We start from the raw sequence: 18,360 nt of genomic DNA on the forward strand, positions 1-18,360 counted from the left end.
ATCTCCCAAAGTTGGTTGCATGTATTTGAATTCACACTGTTCAAAGTTATAATTATGTATACTTACAAACCTGTGATGGTCCAGATCCTTTGACCATTTTAGAGTTATTAAGGTTAAGGTTAGAGGGTAGGATTAGGTGTTCCACATCCTAGCATGTAGAGCATTTGTTAGTAATACATTTCACTTTATTTGCTTCATTGTTGACAAATCCAGGGCCAAAGCAGATTTCTGCATCACTCCCTATCTATAGTTTGCAGACCATACTTGATTCCCCTTTGAAAAATCAGGGTGTTTTCCTATCTCCTTTCTTCAGGATTCTATATTAATCTAATCTTTTGAATATCTCAAAGATTATTCATGGCCCATCTGAATAGATTGTTAAACAAACAACACGCAAAAAAGGAAAGTTTTTTCTAGATCCCTTAATCTGAAGTTCCACTAATTTTTTTGTTTTTCTTCTTAAAAAACACGCTGTTATACTCAATGTGTAAAATAATTTTTACATCATTTTGTCTTTTAATATTTTCTTGTATTCTCCATACTTATCATTTTTATGGTACCATAACATTTGGTTTCATGAACATGTCATTTATTCATCCTTTTCCAGACATTGGGCATATAGGTTGTTTCCGGTTTTTAATATTACCAACACTCACTCCCCCCCAAAAAACATCTATGACTTTTTTCTTTTAATATCTTTTAAAATGCTATATTCTTGGGGGGTGGCTAGGTGGTGCAGTGGATGAAGCACCGGCCCTGGATTCAGGAGTTCCTGAGTTCAAATCCGGCCTCAGACACTTGACACTTACTAGCTGTGTGACCTTGGGCAAGTCACTTAACCCCCATTGCCCCGCAAAAAAACAAAAAAAGCTACATTCTTATCCAGCCTCAGACACTTACTAGCTGTGTGACCCTGGGCAGGTCACTTAACCCCAATTTCCTCCTTTCAAACCCCAAACAAAACAAAATACCCCCCCAAAACCAAATCTGGCTTCAAATTCTTACTAGCTGTGTGATCCTGGGTAAGTCACTTAACCCCAATTGTCTTCCCCCACAAATACCACATTCCCCCACAAATACCACATTCATAACTTTTCATAATTTTCATTGTCCTTTTCTTCCCAACCTTCCCAAAATATGCATGATCATAATCCTTATTTGAGTTACACAAAAGGAAGATTTAAGGGTAGAGTCTGAGCAAAGTATGGACCAATACACTGTCTTCTCAACTAGATAATAAGCCCTTTCTGAGCACAAGCTTTGATTTATACTTGTATATACCCCACAATGTCTAACAGACAGCCAAAAGCAGTTGAGGAAAATTAGACTAAACAAAGCTTAGCATAACAAGCAGGCAAATCTTGGGAACATTTGTAGATGAAACTGTAAGAAGGACAACAAATAGATATGTAATAGGACAGATCAGCTGGTATTTCTATAGGGACCCATTTTGGAGAGGATGGTGTGGTAACCACATTTGACTCTACCCTCTTGATAACTGATGACTACTATATGAGGAAGAGCCAATGACATTTAGAAAAAATTAAAAAACAGTGGCTAGACCTAACAAAATATATAAAGAAAAATATCTATGTGGGATATGACCCAATTTATAGGTATCCAGAGAATGATTTTCAAGAAATTTCAAAGAAAGAAAGATTGGAAAAGAATGGAAAAGGTAATGTTCAATTTTATTACCAAAAAAAATACTGCCTGGAAGACATCAGCAACCAGTAATACATATATCTACTGTCCTATTGCTATAAGATCTTCATAAAAATGGTCTATACAGGTATATTCTTGATGAAAACCTGACTAGGAAATAGACTTTTATAAGTGATTTTCTTCTTTTTTTGTAATAAACATTTTTATTTATGGTTCAGGATTCCAATTTTGATCCCTCTTTCCCTCCCTCCCTTACCCCCTCCCCAAGGCAGCAAATAATCAGATACAGGTTATATATGTATGATTATGTAAAACATTATATTTGTCATTTTGTACAAGAAAACTTGATTAAAAGAAAAAATGAAAGAAAGTGAAAAATAGCCTGCTTCAGTCTGTTCCATTAATATCAGTTCTTTCTTTGGAGGTGGATAGTATGTTTCATCGATAGTCCTTTGGGATTGTTTTGGATCATTGTATTGTTGAGAATAGTCAAATCATTCACAGTTCTTCATCAAACAATATTGCTGTCTCCATACACAATGTTCTCTTGATTCTGCTCACTCACTATATATCATTTCATACATGTCTTTCCAGGCCTTTCTGAAGTGATCCTGCTTGTCATTTCTTATAACACAATAATATTCCATCACCATCATATACCACAGTTTGTTTAGCCATTCCCCAATTGATGGGCATTCCTTTGATTTTTATAGGTGATTTTCTGCATCAAACTACATCTTCACAATAACACAGTTAACTGAGAGGTACATGTCAAACGTTTCCATATTACAAGAAAGCATTTTATTCTATAGAACAAAAAGCAACTTTAAAGGCCATCCTTATAATAAGGTAGGTCCCATATGTGTATAAAAATCATATAAAATTCTATGATAGGTGGGATCATAGAGATAGCTTTGATGATCTACTGAGTAGCATCATCAAGAAAAGCATAAAAGGGGGATTCAAAGGTATTCACAAGTATAATGAGATGGAAGTTCTGCAGAGAATCTACACAGAATTTGTCTTAACCTCTCTGCTGACATCCAATCTCACATCTTCCACTGCCTTTCAGTCATCTTGAGCCGGATGCCCAGGAAACATCTTAAACTCAATATATCTAAAACTGAACTCATTATATTTACCCCTAACCCTCTTACTATTGGGGCAACATAATCCTCCCAGTCCCTCAGGCTCACAACCTAGGAGTCATCCTGGACTCCTCACTATCTCTCACCCCCCTCATGGCCAAGCTGTTTCCAAGGCTTGTAGATTTCATCTTTGCAACATACGTACATATATGAAATATATATCCACACATCTATTTCTACATCTATATACACACATATGTGTATATACATATACATCCCTTTCTCTCCTCTGATACTGTTACCCTTCTAGAGCAGGTCCTCATTACCTCAACCCTGGACTATTCCAGTGACCTGCTGGGTCGGCCTCCCTCAAGTCTTTACCCACTCCAGTCCATCTTCCAGCCACTAAAGTGATTTTCCCAAAGCATATGTCTGACCATGCCACCCTCCCACTCAATAAACTCCAGTGGCTCTCTATTGCCTACAGAAGCAAATACAAAATGCTTTGTTCGGCATCCAAAGTCCTTTATAACCCAATTCTTCACCCTTCCCCCACACCTTTTCAGTCTTCTGACACCTTATTCCCCACCACCTGCTCTTTGACACAGTAACACTAGATTGCTGATTGTTCCATGAACAAGCCATTCCTTCTCTCAGCTCTGGGCATTTTCTCTGGCTATACCCCATTCCTGGAATGCTCTTCCCCCTCATCTCCTCCTATTGACCCCCCTGGCTTCCTTTCAGTTCCAACTAAAAGTCTATCTTCTATAGAAAACCTTTCCTAACTCCTCTTAATTCTAGAGACTGTTAACAATTTCCCATTTATCCTATATATATAGGTTGTTTGTACATATTTGTTTGCTTGTTGTCTCCCCCAATTAGATCATAAGCTCCTTGAGGGCATAGAATGTCCTTTGCCTCTTTTTGTATCCCTGGTTCTTAGCACAGAGACACACAGTAGGTACTTAACAAATGCTTATTGACAGACTGAATCCAAATGGAAAAAGGATTTCTAGTCAATGACAAGATTTTGCAAATGATCCATTTTTTGGATGTACTTGTCATATTGAGCCCTGGAATACTTTATGATATCTTCAATTGGATCCAATGTCATCCATTTATTATTATTATTATTATTATTATTATTATTATTATTATTATTATTATTATTAGCAGGGCAATGAGGGTTAAGTGACTTGGCCAGGGTCACACAGCCAGTAAGTGTAAAATGTCTGAAGCCAAATTTGAACTCAGGTCCTCCTGAATCCAGGGCTGGTCCTTTATCCACTGTGCCACCTAGCTGCCCTGATCCAATGTCATTCAAAAGAGATTGGCCAGGGCAGCTAGGTGGCACAATGGATAAAGCACCAGCTCTGGATTCAGGAGGACCTGAGTTCAAATCTGGCCTCAGACTCTTAACACTTACTGACTGTGTGACCCTGGGCAAGTCACTTAACCCCAGTTGCCTCACAAAAAAAAAATAAGAGAGAGATTGGCCTACCTTGAAAAGACAAAATGAATTTTTAAACAGCCTGTTGCTCAGATTAGAGTATGCAGTTTGAAAAGAAAAGTTAGTTCATCAGTAGGCATCTATTGGATGGACATACCAGATGAGCAGAGAATAGGAAGGGACACATTGTAAGTGTAAGTACCAAAGACAATTTGAATGTAAGCAACAATAATAAACACCAAAGAGGATATGAATAACTAGTGAAGCAGCTAGGTGGCACAATGGATAGAGCCCCAGGTGTGAAGTCAGGAAAACCTGAGTTCAAATTCTACCATATACACTTTACTAGCTGTATGACCCTGAGCAAATCTCTTAACTTCTCTTTGCCTCAGTTTCTTATTTATAAAATGGGGATAAGACCACCTACCTTCCAGGGTTGTTGTGAGGATCAAATGAGATAATAATTGTTAAGTGCTTAGCACAGTGCCTGGCACATAGTAATTGATATATAAATGTTAGCCATTATTAGTAATAGTAACAAGCAGTAGCAGTAGTAGTAATTGTAAGCTTATCTGGCAATGATAGTAAGGAATAACAAATAACCCAAGTGCTGGCACTGGGATGCATGAAATATTTTTTTAATCAATAAAAGCAGAGGAAAGCTCCCACTGTGCTAGGTGAATCCTTTACAAAGGAAGAGGAGGAAAACAAAAACAAAAATGTGATTCATACAGGATGAAACGTGAAGGGATTGACCACACCAGTGAGATTATGCATCTAGCAGAGTTTTCTGTACACAGTCGTCACCCAATCCACTCAATTAACATTTTTTGTTAGTGATGGATCAATACAGAATTCTGCACTCACATGTTATGTATGCATAAATGATGCCTTAGTTCTTTTTTTTGTGTGAGGCAATTGGGGTTAAGTGACTTGCCCAGGGTCACACAGCTAGTAAGTGTTAAGTGTCTGAGGCTGGATTTGAACTCAGGTACTCCTGACTCCAGGCCAGTGCTCTATCCACTGCGCCACCTAGCTGCCCCGATGCCTTAGTTCTTTAGAAAATAATTTCTAAAAACCTCACCACAAAACACCAATTTCTGCTTTAGAGACTAAGTTCTGACTGACCAGGCAGGGTCAGTGGTCTCAAGAATCAGCTTGGAGGTTCCAACCCATAACCTTGTGGCTATATCAATGACGACATAGAACACCCAAGTCACAGCAGTAAAAAAGACTAGTCTAGGAGAATCAGAATGGCTCAGAAAAACCATCGGCTCCCAGGTACATCCTGCATTTTGGCTTCCTTCTCTTATGAATCCCTGCAGCTGTGACTTTCATTTAGATCAGCAAGGTCATCATTACCTGGTCATTTTAACCCCTTTGGATTTTGATGCTTCACAGAGTCTCATTTTTAAAACCCAGCCTAAGTTTGAGTTTGTGCCTATTCTATTCCTAACGAATCCTATTTCATTTGCTTCACCTATAAAAGATTTTACCTTCCCTCCTAAACCTTGATGGGATTTTCCCCATTTCTCTCCCAGCTAGTTGAGAGCTGCTGGGGTTTTCTCTTCTGTGCTGCCATCTGCTGGTCCTCTGATGAATTGCACCTGGTAGGCCATTTCTTCTCCATAAAAAAATATGATAGAGGCAAGAGGGTCCTGGAGAGAGAATGCTGAATTTTGAGTAAAAGCATCCTGAGTTTGAATGTTGACTCTACTACTGTGCATCCTTGGGCAAATCACTTCACCTCTCTGGATCTCAGTTTCCTCATCTGTAAAATGAAGGAATTGGGATAAATGACCTCTAAGGTCAGCTCTGGCTTTTAACCTATAATCCTATATGAAATCCCCTTTAGCCAAAAGTCTTGGGGCTATTTCAGTTATTTTGTGAGTCAGACCTGCAGTCACTCCCATCCAGTATAACAAAAGTCTTTAGGCTGTCTGTCTTTTGAATTGTTTTGCTTCTACCTTGGTGACCATAGGTAACCTCTGTTATTGGAGTTAAGGTGAGGAAAATTCCTTTCAATTCCCATCATGCCTCTGGCTGCTAGCACTGGCCATTCAGATGACTCTAGAGCCCCACAGCAGCTTGGAGTACTAGTAAGGGTTTCAGAGTAATTTGTTCTGGTTTCAAATCCTACCTCTGCCAGCCATATGACTTTGAGTAAATCACCTCACATCTCTGGGCCTTGTTTCCTCATCAATAAAATGAAGGGGTTGTACTAGACAACTTCTAATATACCTTCTAGTACTAAATCTATGATCCAATGATCCTGAGACTGGAGGCACATGGTGTCCTGCATTTCTATAATTATCCTCAAATCATTGTTCTCCCTAAAATAAAACATGAAACTTTTTGAGAATTACATTTTGTAAAAATGTCAGCAGTATGCCTTCCCTTTGGTTCTAGGCCAAGACTTTATCATGACACGGAGGTGACTCTGGGTTCTCAAATGTTATACCAGCACAGCATGAGCTCTGGGCATGTTCTGCCAAGATGAGTAAGGTCCCAGTAGTGGACTGCATAATTGTGGTTTCTGGACTGGAGAAATGAACAGCAGTACTTGAAAAGAAAAGGAAGCTAAAGATTCAAAAATGTGAAGGTAAGGTGTGCCTTCTCTGTGAAGGCAGAGTTCTGTGAAAAGGAAGTAGGTCTGTTTAGATAGAACTTGAAGTGTGTGAAGGGGAGCAGTGTAAAATAAATCTGGAAAGGCAGATTGAAGGAAATTAAATGCTAAACTGAGGAATTCATATTTTATACTAGAAGCTACAATGGGTCACTGAAGCTTTTTTAAAAAAATAATTATACAGCTAAGCACTTTACAATTTTCTCCTCATTTCATCCTTACAACAACACTGAGAGGTAGATGCTATTAATATCACCATTTATACATGAGGCAACCGAGGCAAACAAAGGTCAAGTGACTTGCCCAGGGACACGCAGCTAAGTTAGTGTCTGAGGCTGGATTTGAACTTAGGTATTCCTGACTCTGGGCCTGGCACTCTATCTACTGGGCCACCTTGCTTCTTCTTCTTCTTTTTTTTTTTTTTTGCAGGCAATGGGGGTTAAGTGACTTGCCCAGGGTCACACAGCTAGTAAGTGTCAAGTGTCTGAGGCTGGATTTGAACTCAGGTACTCCTGAATTCAGGGCCGGTGCTTTAACCACTGCGCCATCTAGCTGCCCCCGACCTTGCTTCTTAAATAGGAAAGTAGACTGAGTCAAAACCTAAGTGAGCCTGCCGTGGAAGGTCACCACTGGCTGCCACGGGAGGACAATTGTGAGGTCACCAACCAGTTTCTTAAACAATTAGTTCTGTATCCCAACTGGCAATTTGTTGATGTGTATGTTATGGCACCTGAACTCCTCAGCATGGTATCACAACAATCTATGTAGTATTGCTTCTTTTTCCAATTACAGAAAAGTATGAATTATTCAGAATAGGAGAGGAAGGAAAAATAAAATCAGGACAAGACATTACAAAATCAATATATTGCATGAAGCAAACCATCAGTAATCTCTGTGGAACAACTGGGCTGATCCATACCATTGCTAGCATCAAGGACAAAATGAATTTTGAATCTGGATCAACACTGAAAAAGTTCTTGGAAGAATCTCTATGTATGAGTCTTGGAGAAAGAGTCAGATACCTAGAAAAAATGTGAAGCTATTCAAGTTACTCATAAATAAAGTGCCCACAAAGATCAAACAGAGGCACTAAGTGTAGATGAAAAAGTAGATCTGCATTTTATTGCATTAGTTCATTGCATCTCTATGAATTAGATGGGAGCAAGCCATTTCCAATTAACCACGGGAAAACTAGTGATACTTTATTAGAGGATGCCATAAAAGTTTATAAGAAGTTCATGGAATGTGACCCAGAAGGATTAAGATTTAATGCAAGGGGGCGGCTAGGTGGCGCAGTGGATAAAGCACCAGCCCTGGATTCAGGAGTACCTGAGTTCAAATCCAGCCTCAGACACTTGACACTTACTAGCTGTGTGACCCTGGGCAAGTCACTTAACCCCCATTGCCCCGCAAAAAAAAACAAAAAAAAATTAATGCAATTGCTCTTTCTGCCACATAGCTTATGGATGATGAAAACACCAATACTGTATTATTTGTAACAAAAACAAAATTCCTCCTGCCACACGCCAGTACTCACAAATTTTGATATTTTCATGATGATATTGATGATACTGACCAATAATAGTTTATGTGGATTAAACTTTGAATTAATTAATCAGAAAAAAATAGATAAGTAACGTGCTTGGACCTGTCATAAGATTCTTTTGTCAGTTGAATACTGAATAGATTGGAGAGGGGAGAGGCTAGGAGAAGGAAGACAAATAAGAGTATTGCAATAATCCGAGCATCATTTGATGGGGACCTAGACTAGAATGGTTGCTGTCTAAGTAGAGAGAATAGGATGCATTTTCATTTATTTATTTGTTTGTTTATTTTTTTAATGTAATAAACTTTTTTTGTTGTTGTTTTTTGTGGGTTTTTTGTGAGGCTATTAGGGTCAAGTGACTTGCCCAGGGTCACACAGCTAGCAAGTGTTAAGTGTCTGAGGCCGGATTTGAACTCAGGTCCTCCTGAATCCAGGGCCAGTGCTCCATCCACTGCGCCACCTAGCTGCCCGAACATTTTTATTTATAATTTTGGGTTCCAATTTTTATCCTTCCTTCCTTCCCTCACTTCTCCCCTCCCTGAGGCAGCAAGCAATCAGATATGGGTTACACATTGTGGTGAGTAAAATTAAATGTGGTCATCCTATTACTGTCCCAAGTGTAGGGAAAATTAGCTGGGGTTTATCATATATTTGTTACTTAGAAATTAGAGGCTACTGTACTAGTTTTGGGGCATTAAGTATTTCTTAAAGTATATTAAATATTAGTAAAGAGAGGGGACATGGCTCTGAAAAATAGGAAAGCCTAGGTAGGAAATGGAAGAGAGAGAAGAGAGAAAAAGGGGAACCCTAGTGGGCTGCATCTGCTGTGACCAAGTTCCCGGGCCAAAGAGCCAGATCAGCGAGTGTAAGCTCTCTGAGGGAAGGGGCAGAGCCCCCCCTAACACACTGCTTAAAGCTAATTGGCTAGGGCAGCTAGGTGGCGCAGTGGATAGAACATTGGCCTTGGACTCAGGAGGACCTGAATTCAAATCCGGCCTCAGACACTTAACACTTACTAGCTGTGTGACACTGGGCAAGTCACTTAACCCCAATTGCCTCACCAAAAAAAAGCTAATTGGCTAGCATCATTCAAATTTATTGGTTCACTGGATTTGAGGGTAGTTTGGCACAGTAGTGCTGATGTCAGAGCCCAGAGAACAGATCCTCTGTCGGGAATAAGGCTTTCAGGTAACTTCCTGATTCTGGGCTGGCCTTAAGAAAGGTCAGGCCAGGCTCTCTTAGCAGGGACCTCTGGGAGTCCCAAAACCCTGTTATTTTCTCACAACATGTATGATTATGTAAAACATTAACTATATTTGTCATTTTTTACAAGAAAACTTGACTAAAAGAAAAAATGAAGGTGAACAATAGCATGCTTCTGTCTATTCCTTCAATATCAGTTCTTTCTTTGGAGGTGGATAGTATATTTCATCAATAGTCCTTTGGGATTGTCTTGGATCATTGTATTGTTGAAAACAGTCAAATCATTCACAGTTCTTCATCAAACAACATTGCTAGGGGCAGCTAGGTGGCGCAGTGGATAGAGCACTGGCTCTGGATTCAGGAGTACCTGAGTTCAAATCCGGTCTCAGACCCTTAACACTTACTAGCTGGGTGACCCTGGGCAAGTCACTTAACCCCAACCGCCTCACTAAAACAAAAACAAAAAAAACCCCAACATTGCTGTCTCTGTGCACAATGTTCTTTTGGTTCTGCTCACTTCACTATACATCAGTTCATACATGTATTTCCAAGCCTTTCTGAAATCATCCTGCTTGTCATTTCTTATAGTACAATAATATTCTATCACCATCATATACCACAGTTTGTTTAGCCATTCCCCAACTGATGGGCATTCCTTTGATTTGAATAGGATGAACTTAATGATATAGAGGTAGATTTGTCAAGACTTGTCAGTTGTCTGTATATAGTGGCTACGGGTGTCAAGGATGACTCTAAGTTTGCAAACTTGGGCAAATGGAAGAATGGTGGTGTTCTCAACAGAAATATGAAAGCTTACAGGAGGAGCAAGTTTAGGGAGAAAGAAAATGAGTCCCATTTTGGACATGTCAAGTTTGATATACCTCTCAATAGGCAGTTGGTAATGTGAGAATTCCAGATCAATATAAGAAGCAACAATTACTAACAATGGAATGAGCTGCCAGATGATCTGAAAGCAAGAAGCTGGATGACTACTTGTCAGTAACATAGCAGAGGGAACCGATACTTCCAAATGTTGGATGGATTAAATGAATGCCAAAGTCTCTTCTAACACAATTATTCTATAATTCTATGACCCTGCAATGCAATGTGCTTTATAATGAAGTAAAAAAATGGGGACTGCTTGTTTATATGAATATACATATACATATATACCCATATGCATATATGCACTCACCATTAGGATAGGGATAGGCACTGGCCCTTTGATTTCATTGGCATAGCAAATTCCTGGTTAAGGAAACTCCTTCTACCAATGAAGCTGGGTGCCCCCTCTGTAAATTATAGTCTTACAGAATTTACTATAGCAGTGAGAGATTTAGTGACTTGCCCAGGTTACACGGTCAATATACACCAAAGGAGGATCAGGTCTTCTTGGCTCCAAGACCTGCCCTCTGTCTAATTCTACTAGCTTTGCATGAAAATCAATCTCAATATTTTATAGTGATCCATCACCATCCCCCACAAAATATTCAATATTTTTAACAGAAGAAATGTGTCAAGGATATTCTCAGAAAAAGAATCCTTTAAAAAAACATTTAGGTTTTATTTTTTCCTTTTATTTCCTTTTATTTAATTATTTATTTTTTGTGGGGTCAATGAGGGCTAAGTGACTTGCCCAGGGTCACACAGCTAGTAAGTGTCAAGTGTCTGAGGCCGAAGTTGAACTCAGGTCCTCCTGACTCCAGGGCCTTTGCTTTATCCACTGCGCCACCTAGCTGCCCCCATAGGTTTTTCTTAGAAAATATAACTTCTTTGGGGGCAGCTAGATGGCGCAGTGGATAAAGCACTGGCCCTGGAGTCAGGAGGACCTGAGTTCAAACCTGGCCTCAGACACTTGACACTTACTGAACTGTGTGACCCCTGGGCAAGTCACTTAACCCCCATTGCCTCACAAAAAACAAAACAAACAAAGAAAATATAACTCTGTGTGTGTGTGTGTGTGTGTGTGTGTGGCAATTGATGTTAAGTGACTTGCCCAGAGTCACACAGCTAGTCAGTATTAAGTGTCTAAGGCCGAATTTGAACTCAGGTCCTCCTGAATCCAGGGCCAGTGCTCTATCCACTGAGCCACCTAGCTGCCCCGAAAATATAACTTCTTGTTTGTTTGTTTGTTTTAGTGAGGCAATTGGGGTTAAGTGACTTGCCCAGGGTCACACAGCTAGTAAAGTGTTAAGTGTCTGAGGCCGGATTTGAACTCAGGTACTCCTGACTCCAGGGCCGGTGCTCTATCCACTGCGCCACCTAGCTGCACCGAAAATATAACTTCTTAATAAATATTTTAGCCACTAAAATATATATGAAAACCAATCTTTATATTAAATCATTCCACAATTAAGCCTATACACAAGGAAGAGGAAGGATATGTTTCATTCTGGTTATTATCATCTATTGGATACAATGCTCTAATTAACCACTGATGAAATATAGCTAAAATTAGTGAATCTCAAAATGCTAGGCAAACAGTCACTGATGAGGATGAGAAGAGCCCAAGACCTACTCTTACAGGTAGGGAAGTAGTATCATCTATATTTTATAACTTGAAAATATGATGTAGAGGTTAAGTACTTGGCCAAGTATAACACAAAGGGCAATTCAATATATTTTCATTAAAATGTCTGTCTTCTAGGCTTGCGGTTAGGCTCTGACCCCAAAGTGGGGCTGAATTTACAGCTTAAACCCCTATGTTTGCAAAATTGCAGGCCTTCAATCATTTTCTCTTTCATTTTTACACCAATGTGGCTTTGTAAATGCCTAAGGGAATGAAAGGGATCTTTGCATAGGCTTATTTTTTCTTCATGAACTAATTTTGTTTGTAACCAAAATGCCACAGATCCTTGTTAATGGGGAAAACAAAAAGCTAGCACTAAACTCTACAGCTTCTGTTCATACTATATTTAGGTTTTGCCTTCAAAATGTCAAAACGACCAAAGGGTTCAGTGTAAAAAAAAAAAGGGTTAAACTTTTCAGTGGCACAGTGAATAGAATGCCAGGCCTGGAATCAGGAAGACTCATCTTCCTGAATTCAAATCTGGCCTCAGACACTTACTAGCTGTGTGACCCTGGGCAAGTTACTTAACTTTGCCTCAGTTTCCTCATCTGTAAAATGAGCTGGAGAAGGAAATGGCAAAGCACTCTAGCATCTTTGAATGAAATTAATAGACGTCAACCAACAAACATTTCAATATGGAAATTATAGAAGATTTCTCATATTTTTTTTCCTTTCCTTTCCTTTTTTTTTTTTTTTTTTTGGTGGGGCAATGAGGGTTAAGTGACTTTCCCAGGGTCACATAGCTAGTAAGTGTCAAGTGTCTGAGGCTGAATTTGAACTCAGGTCTTCCTGAATCCAGGGCCAGTGCTTTATCCACTGTGCTACCTAGCTGCCCCCTCTCTTATATTTTTAAAAGTATATATTAAATGTTATATAGTACTAACAAAACTACCGCTTGTCTTGTGTTCCTCTCTGAATTTCTTTCTGCCAGAATCCAGGTTTCAACTCCACCAATAAGGAGAGTATTATGCAGATTTTTCAGGCTTGAAACCTGGGTTGTACCGTTGTCTTTTCTATATTAAAAAAAAATGTTCCTTGCAACAAGACTAAGCCCTGGGCAAGGCCATCATCTTCCCACCAGTCCCTCCTTCTCCCTGCCTCCCTGCCCAGCTTCATTGCTGGCCTTTCATATTTACACAGAACAACAATGCCTTTTGAGCTCTGAACCTTGTTCTACCCCACCAACAAACAGTGGTTGAGAAATGATACATTGCTTTTAATGGCTTTTCAAAAGCATTTTGAGATGTCCTGTCTCATTAGAGGTGATTTAATATATTCACTCATTTTGACACAGGTTACTTTTCTTTCTCAATCCAAGTCGTGAGGTTTAATTTTTTTCCCTACTGGATTCTTAAAAGTTATGCCAGCATAGTATAAATTTTTGCAGGTTCTACTAAGCAGGCTAAGGCTTTGCATATTTGTCCAGGGATGAATTTACTTGCTTTGTGCAAACCAGCCAAGCTAAAGATAGACTATTTTTCACCATAAAGTTGAAGGCAAGATTCCACAGTTGAGCAAATCAAAAGTTCTGCTCAGCACCCATTTTTGCTGCAATAGAAAGCTTATTCTTTGGGATATAAAGAATTGTTTTCAATCAAAATCAAGGAGTTCTGTCCTGTGTGAGTCAAATAAAATTAATCACAATACCTGAATATTGCTTTGTGTCTCATATTAACATAAATGGAGAGCCCAAAGGAATATGAAATCTATGAATCTGCCTTTAGGCAGAACTTAACATATTCCCAGAAAAATAGTCATAATCCTTTTCTCCAAAAATTCAGAACAGAGCTAATCCCTTCTTCCAAAGCCTTCCAATTTGTATTACACACTGCTCTCATGAAGAATATATGTATGTGTGCATGTATGTGTGTATATTTGAATACCACTTTGAGTTATTATGAATGCTCAGTTGTTTTTCAGTTGTGTCTGACTCTTAATGACCCCATTTGAGGTTGTTGGGGATTTTTGGACAAAGATAACTGTAATAGTTTGCCATTTCTTTTTCCAGTTCATTTTACAGATGAGGAACTGAGGCAAACAGCTAGTGAGTGTCAGAGGCCACATTTGAACTCAGGAAGATGTCTTCTTGACTCTAAGCCTGGCAGTCTAACTACTGAGCCACCTAGCCACCAAGTATTCATTTATGAATACAATATAGTATAAGGGCCAAATTTAGCACGGGGAGAGTTAATTGGGCAGCTTGCCGTGATATTGGGGTAAGAAAGGAGATTAACAGCCTCTTTCAAAAAACAAAACAGGGTTTATTAATGGGAACAAATTTAAAACACAAGTAAGGTTAATAGAACTAGGGACAATGAAAAAGGGAATAGGGGAAGGAAAAAAATATGACCCACAAACTTCACCACCACCCAGAATCAGCAGTTCCAAAGAGAACCAGCCACACAGCATCCCTCTCCCTCTCTCGCGAGTGCCAAAGTACTCTGTCTCCTCCCTGGCTTTTCCCCAAAAGCCCCCTCTCCCACAGGAAAGAGGGTTGTCCACACACACAGCCCCAAGCTAATTGGCTGGCAGCCCTGATTGACAGAACTAACAGGCGACTCTACAAAATGCAAGCCGGCCAGCTTCCGGATGCTAAAGTCACCTGGCTGCCCCCATTATAATTTGGCCAGGTCCATGTAGGTGTGTGGGTGTCCGGTGTGAGGTCAGCATGCATGGGTGTGTACTGGGGTTTCTAATTTTAACCAAAGATGGGCTCATAAAAACCCCAAATCATAATTAATTCCTTACAATAGTTATAGCATATATAATGAATATGTACATACATACATTTATGTTTTATGCTTAGAAATCCACTGTTAGTTATTCTTTTTGGAAGGAAGGAAGGGAAAGAGAAGAGAAGAGAAGAGAAGTAATATTGAGATAGGGAGGCAACATAGTATAGTAAAAAGAACTGTGTCCAATTTGGAGTCAGAAATAGTGCATTTGCACAAAGCTTGGTTCTCCTATTTACTAGTTGCATGATCTTGGGCCATCTATCAACCTCTCTGGACCTTGTTTTTTTCACATATAAAATTAGTGTTTGGGACTCTGGTCTCTCAGGCTTTTCCAGTTCTAAATCCATAATTGAAATTCATCATTTGTGCGCTTATGCACATGACAAGAAGACAGTTATTTTGGATTTCAACCATTACATGTAAAATGGCATGGGATTTGGGAAATCTGGTTTAAGAATAGGTGCTTTGCTATGGTTTCAACCATGTTCTACTGTTAATCTGTGGTAGGGCCCTGACCTTGAACCACTGTGACAAATCATTAGTCTTTAAGTGAGATATAATATTACCTTATCACAAAGGCCCTGTCTAGACATAACTGGGTGTCTAACACTGTATAAACACACTGTATAAACTGGTTTGACTATTTTGACTGCCTTGATTAGTTAAAACTTATCAGGTCAAGTTCTGTAACTTGATCCATTAGACAAGTTAAAAAAAAAAAAAGTCCCTGGATTATGTATGTAAACATATTGGGGGAGAGGTTGTAAGGCAGGTAAAAGACTTTTAAAAGGTAAAATCCCATAAAGATATTTTAAAATAACAAAAGATAGCATAATAGAGTAGATAGAGTGCCAGTTTGGTAGTTAAGAGCACAGGACAATGCTGCCCCAACATTTCTGAATGAAGGTGAACCAGATTAAAATGTAATTGGGAAATATTTAACAAAATAAATAAAAATACAATAGAACATTTGTTGTTGTTGTTCAGTTATACCCAACTCTTCCTAACCCCATTTGGGGTTTTCTTGGCAAGAATACTGGAGAGGTTTGCTATTTCCTTCTCCAGTAGATGAAGGCAAACAGAAGTTAATTGACTTGCCCACGGTTACACAGCTGGTGAGTGTCTGAGGCCAAATTTGAACTCAGATCTTTCTGACTCCAGGCCCAATGCTCTATCCACTGAGCCACCTAGCTGCGTCACCACAGAACACGGATTTTCTAAGTCAATATGCAGCCAGAAGGCATCCTTATGTACAGTTGAGGCCCCTGTTTCTATTTTATTTTTACCCCACCGATCAAGAAGACCTGGATTGTAGCCCTGTTTCTCACAAACACTGGCTCTGTGTGACTGGATGACACTTAACCTGTCCCTGTACATCTTTCCAGCACTGTGAATTGCAGAGCAGGTATTGATCAGTATTGGTAGGAGTTTCTTCATAAGGAGTCCCAGACATCATTGAAATCACAGTTCTGCCAGCCCTCCACAAAAAAAAAAAAAAGAAAGAGAAAGAAAGAAAGGAGGAAAGAAAGAAAGAAAGAAAAAGAAAAAAAGACTGCAATTAGCATAATTTGATTAGAAAGGGAGGTAAGCCAATTATGCAGCAAGAGTAAGGACTGATGGACAGATGGTGTTATTTTGGTGTCCAAAAAATGTTAAAAAACAAAAACCGAACAACCAAACAAAACTCCCAACCCCCCAAAACAAACAAACCAAAGACCACCCTAGAGGACATATTCCAGCATTTTGGATATCCGACATAGTCTCTGTGGAGGATGTATGGGAGGACATGGATAATGATCGCACAGGATGAGTAGTGGAGGGTGTGATCTGTGTCATTGCAGAGGCAGCTAAGCAGAGAAGTGGATAGAGAGCATGACCACAAGTCAGGAGGAAGACCAGAATTCAAATCTAACATCAGACACTGGGTTGTGACCCTGGGTAAATTACTTAACCTCTATCTGCCTCAGTTTCCTCATTTATAAAATAAGAATGATAATAGCTCCTGCTTCCCAGGATTGTTGTGACTTTAAAATGATATAGAATTTGGGGGCGGCTGGGTGGCGCAGTGGATAAAGCACCGGCCCTGGATTCAGGAGTACCTGAGCTCAAATCCGGCCTCAGACACTTGACACTTACTAGCTGTGTGACCCTGGGCAAGTCACTTAACCCCCACTGCCCTGCAAAAAAAAAAATGATATAGAATTTGTAAAGTACCTTGCAAACCTTAAAGAGGTATATCAATCAATAAACATTTATTAAGCACCTACTATGTGCCAGGCATTGTGCTAAGGACTATTATTGTTGTCATCATTGCTGTCAGAAGCAGCAGCAACATCACTGGAGGGAATAACCCTAAGTGGAACCTGAAATATTGAAATGTTCAGCATAATAAGGGTTGGCACAATATTTGAAGACAATAGCTAGGGCCACCTGGTCTGATTCTGAAGACTCGTCCCCAAAGGGTCATTTTGTCTTTGACTCTACCTGAAGCTAATCCAGGAAAATTTCCAAAATAAAACTTAACAATGGCTTGGTCCAGATTTTCCTAAGTGTAGGTGACACGGTTATCAACTCTCTGGCACACTGGCATTGGCACTAGTACACAATCTAGAATGTACAATATGGATATTGAGTAGGGGACAGTTTTTATTTTGCTCCATAGAAAAGACATATTACAAACAAGACTCACAGGAGCCTATGAACAAATACAGAAACATAAAGCTCTCAAAGGGCCATCCAGGAAGGAAGTGAAATTTGGGGTTTGTAAAAGGGCAAATATCTGTCATTTCAATGAGTCTGTCTTTATCAAAGAGTGCTAAGTATTCTTACCAAGACTTTGAGTACCACCCTGTGGTTTAGACTCTCCTCAGAAAGTAAACATTCTTTGGAATTGGTTAAATGTATAAACTCCTTCTCACTTGACCTACACAAATAATTCACTGGTTTGCTTTTCAAGTAGAATGCTGCACAGCACTATGTGGACTCTTGAAAGGAGTACATTACACCAGGAAATCTCCCTCTGAAAGTTCTGGCATCTGACCCTTGAACTCAAGAACTTTAGAACTTAGGTTGCCCACAAAGCCACTCCCAAATCTCATACTCACCAAAAATTTCTATTTGGAAGTGATACTACCTACAGAATTCAAAATCTCACCTCTTCTACACAGATGGTTGGGGTTCAAGAACAGGGTCTTTGAATTTTCTTTTAGGCCATGAGTAGGGAGACACTGGCAAAGGACCACCCAGTGTGGCATACCTGCATCAAAGAGGGCACTGTGCTCTATGAGCAAAGCAGAATTGAAATAGCTCAAAAGAAAGGTGAGATAGGCAAATTTAGAGAATCCACCCCAAATGTTCACATGGATTATTTGTGTCCAACCTGTGTTAGAGCATTCTGAGCCCATATTGGTCTGATCAACCACAGTTGGACACACTGTACCTTGGCTTTAACATAGTGATGTCTACTGTACTTTACTAG

General features: G+C 39.5%; 1 pseudogene; it reads left to right on the forward strand.

The window, feature by feature from the left end:
* Nucleotides 1-7,450: 7,450 nt before the first annotated feature.
* LOC122747276 lies at nt 7,451-13,135 on the forward strand (annotated as a pseudogene).
* The last annotated feature ends 5,225 nt before the right edge of the window (nt 13,136-18,360 follow it).

The sequence above is a fragment of the Dromiciops gliroides genome, chromosome 3 (genome assembly GCF_019393635.1).
Source record: "Dromiciops gliroides isolate mDroGli1 chromosome 3, mDroGli1.pri, whole genome shotgun sequence".
Lineage (NCBI taxonomy): Eukaryota > Metazoa > Chordata > Mammalia > Microbiotheria > Microbiotheriidae > Dromiciops > Dromiciops gliroides.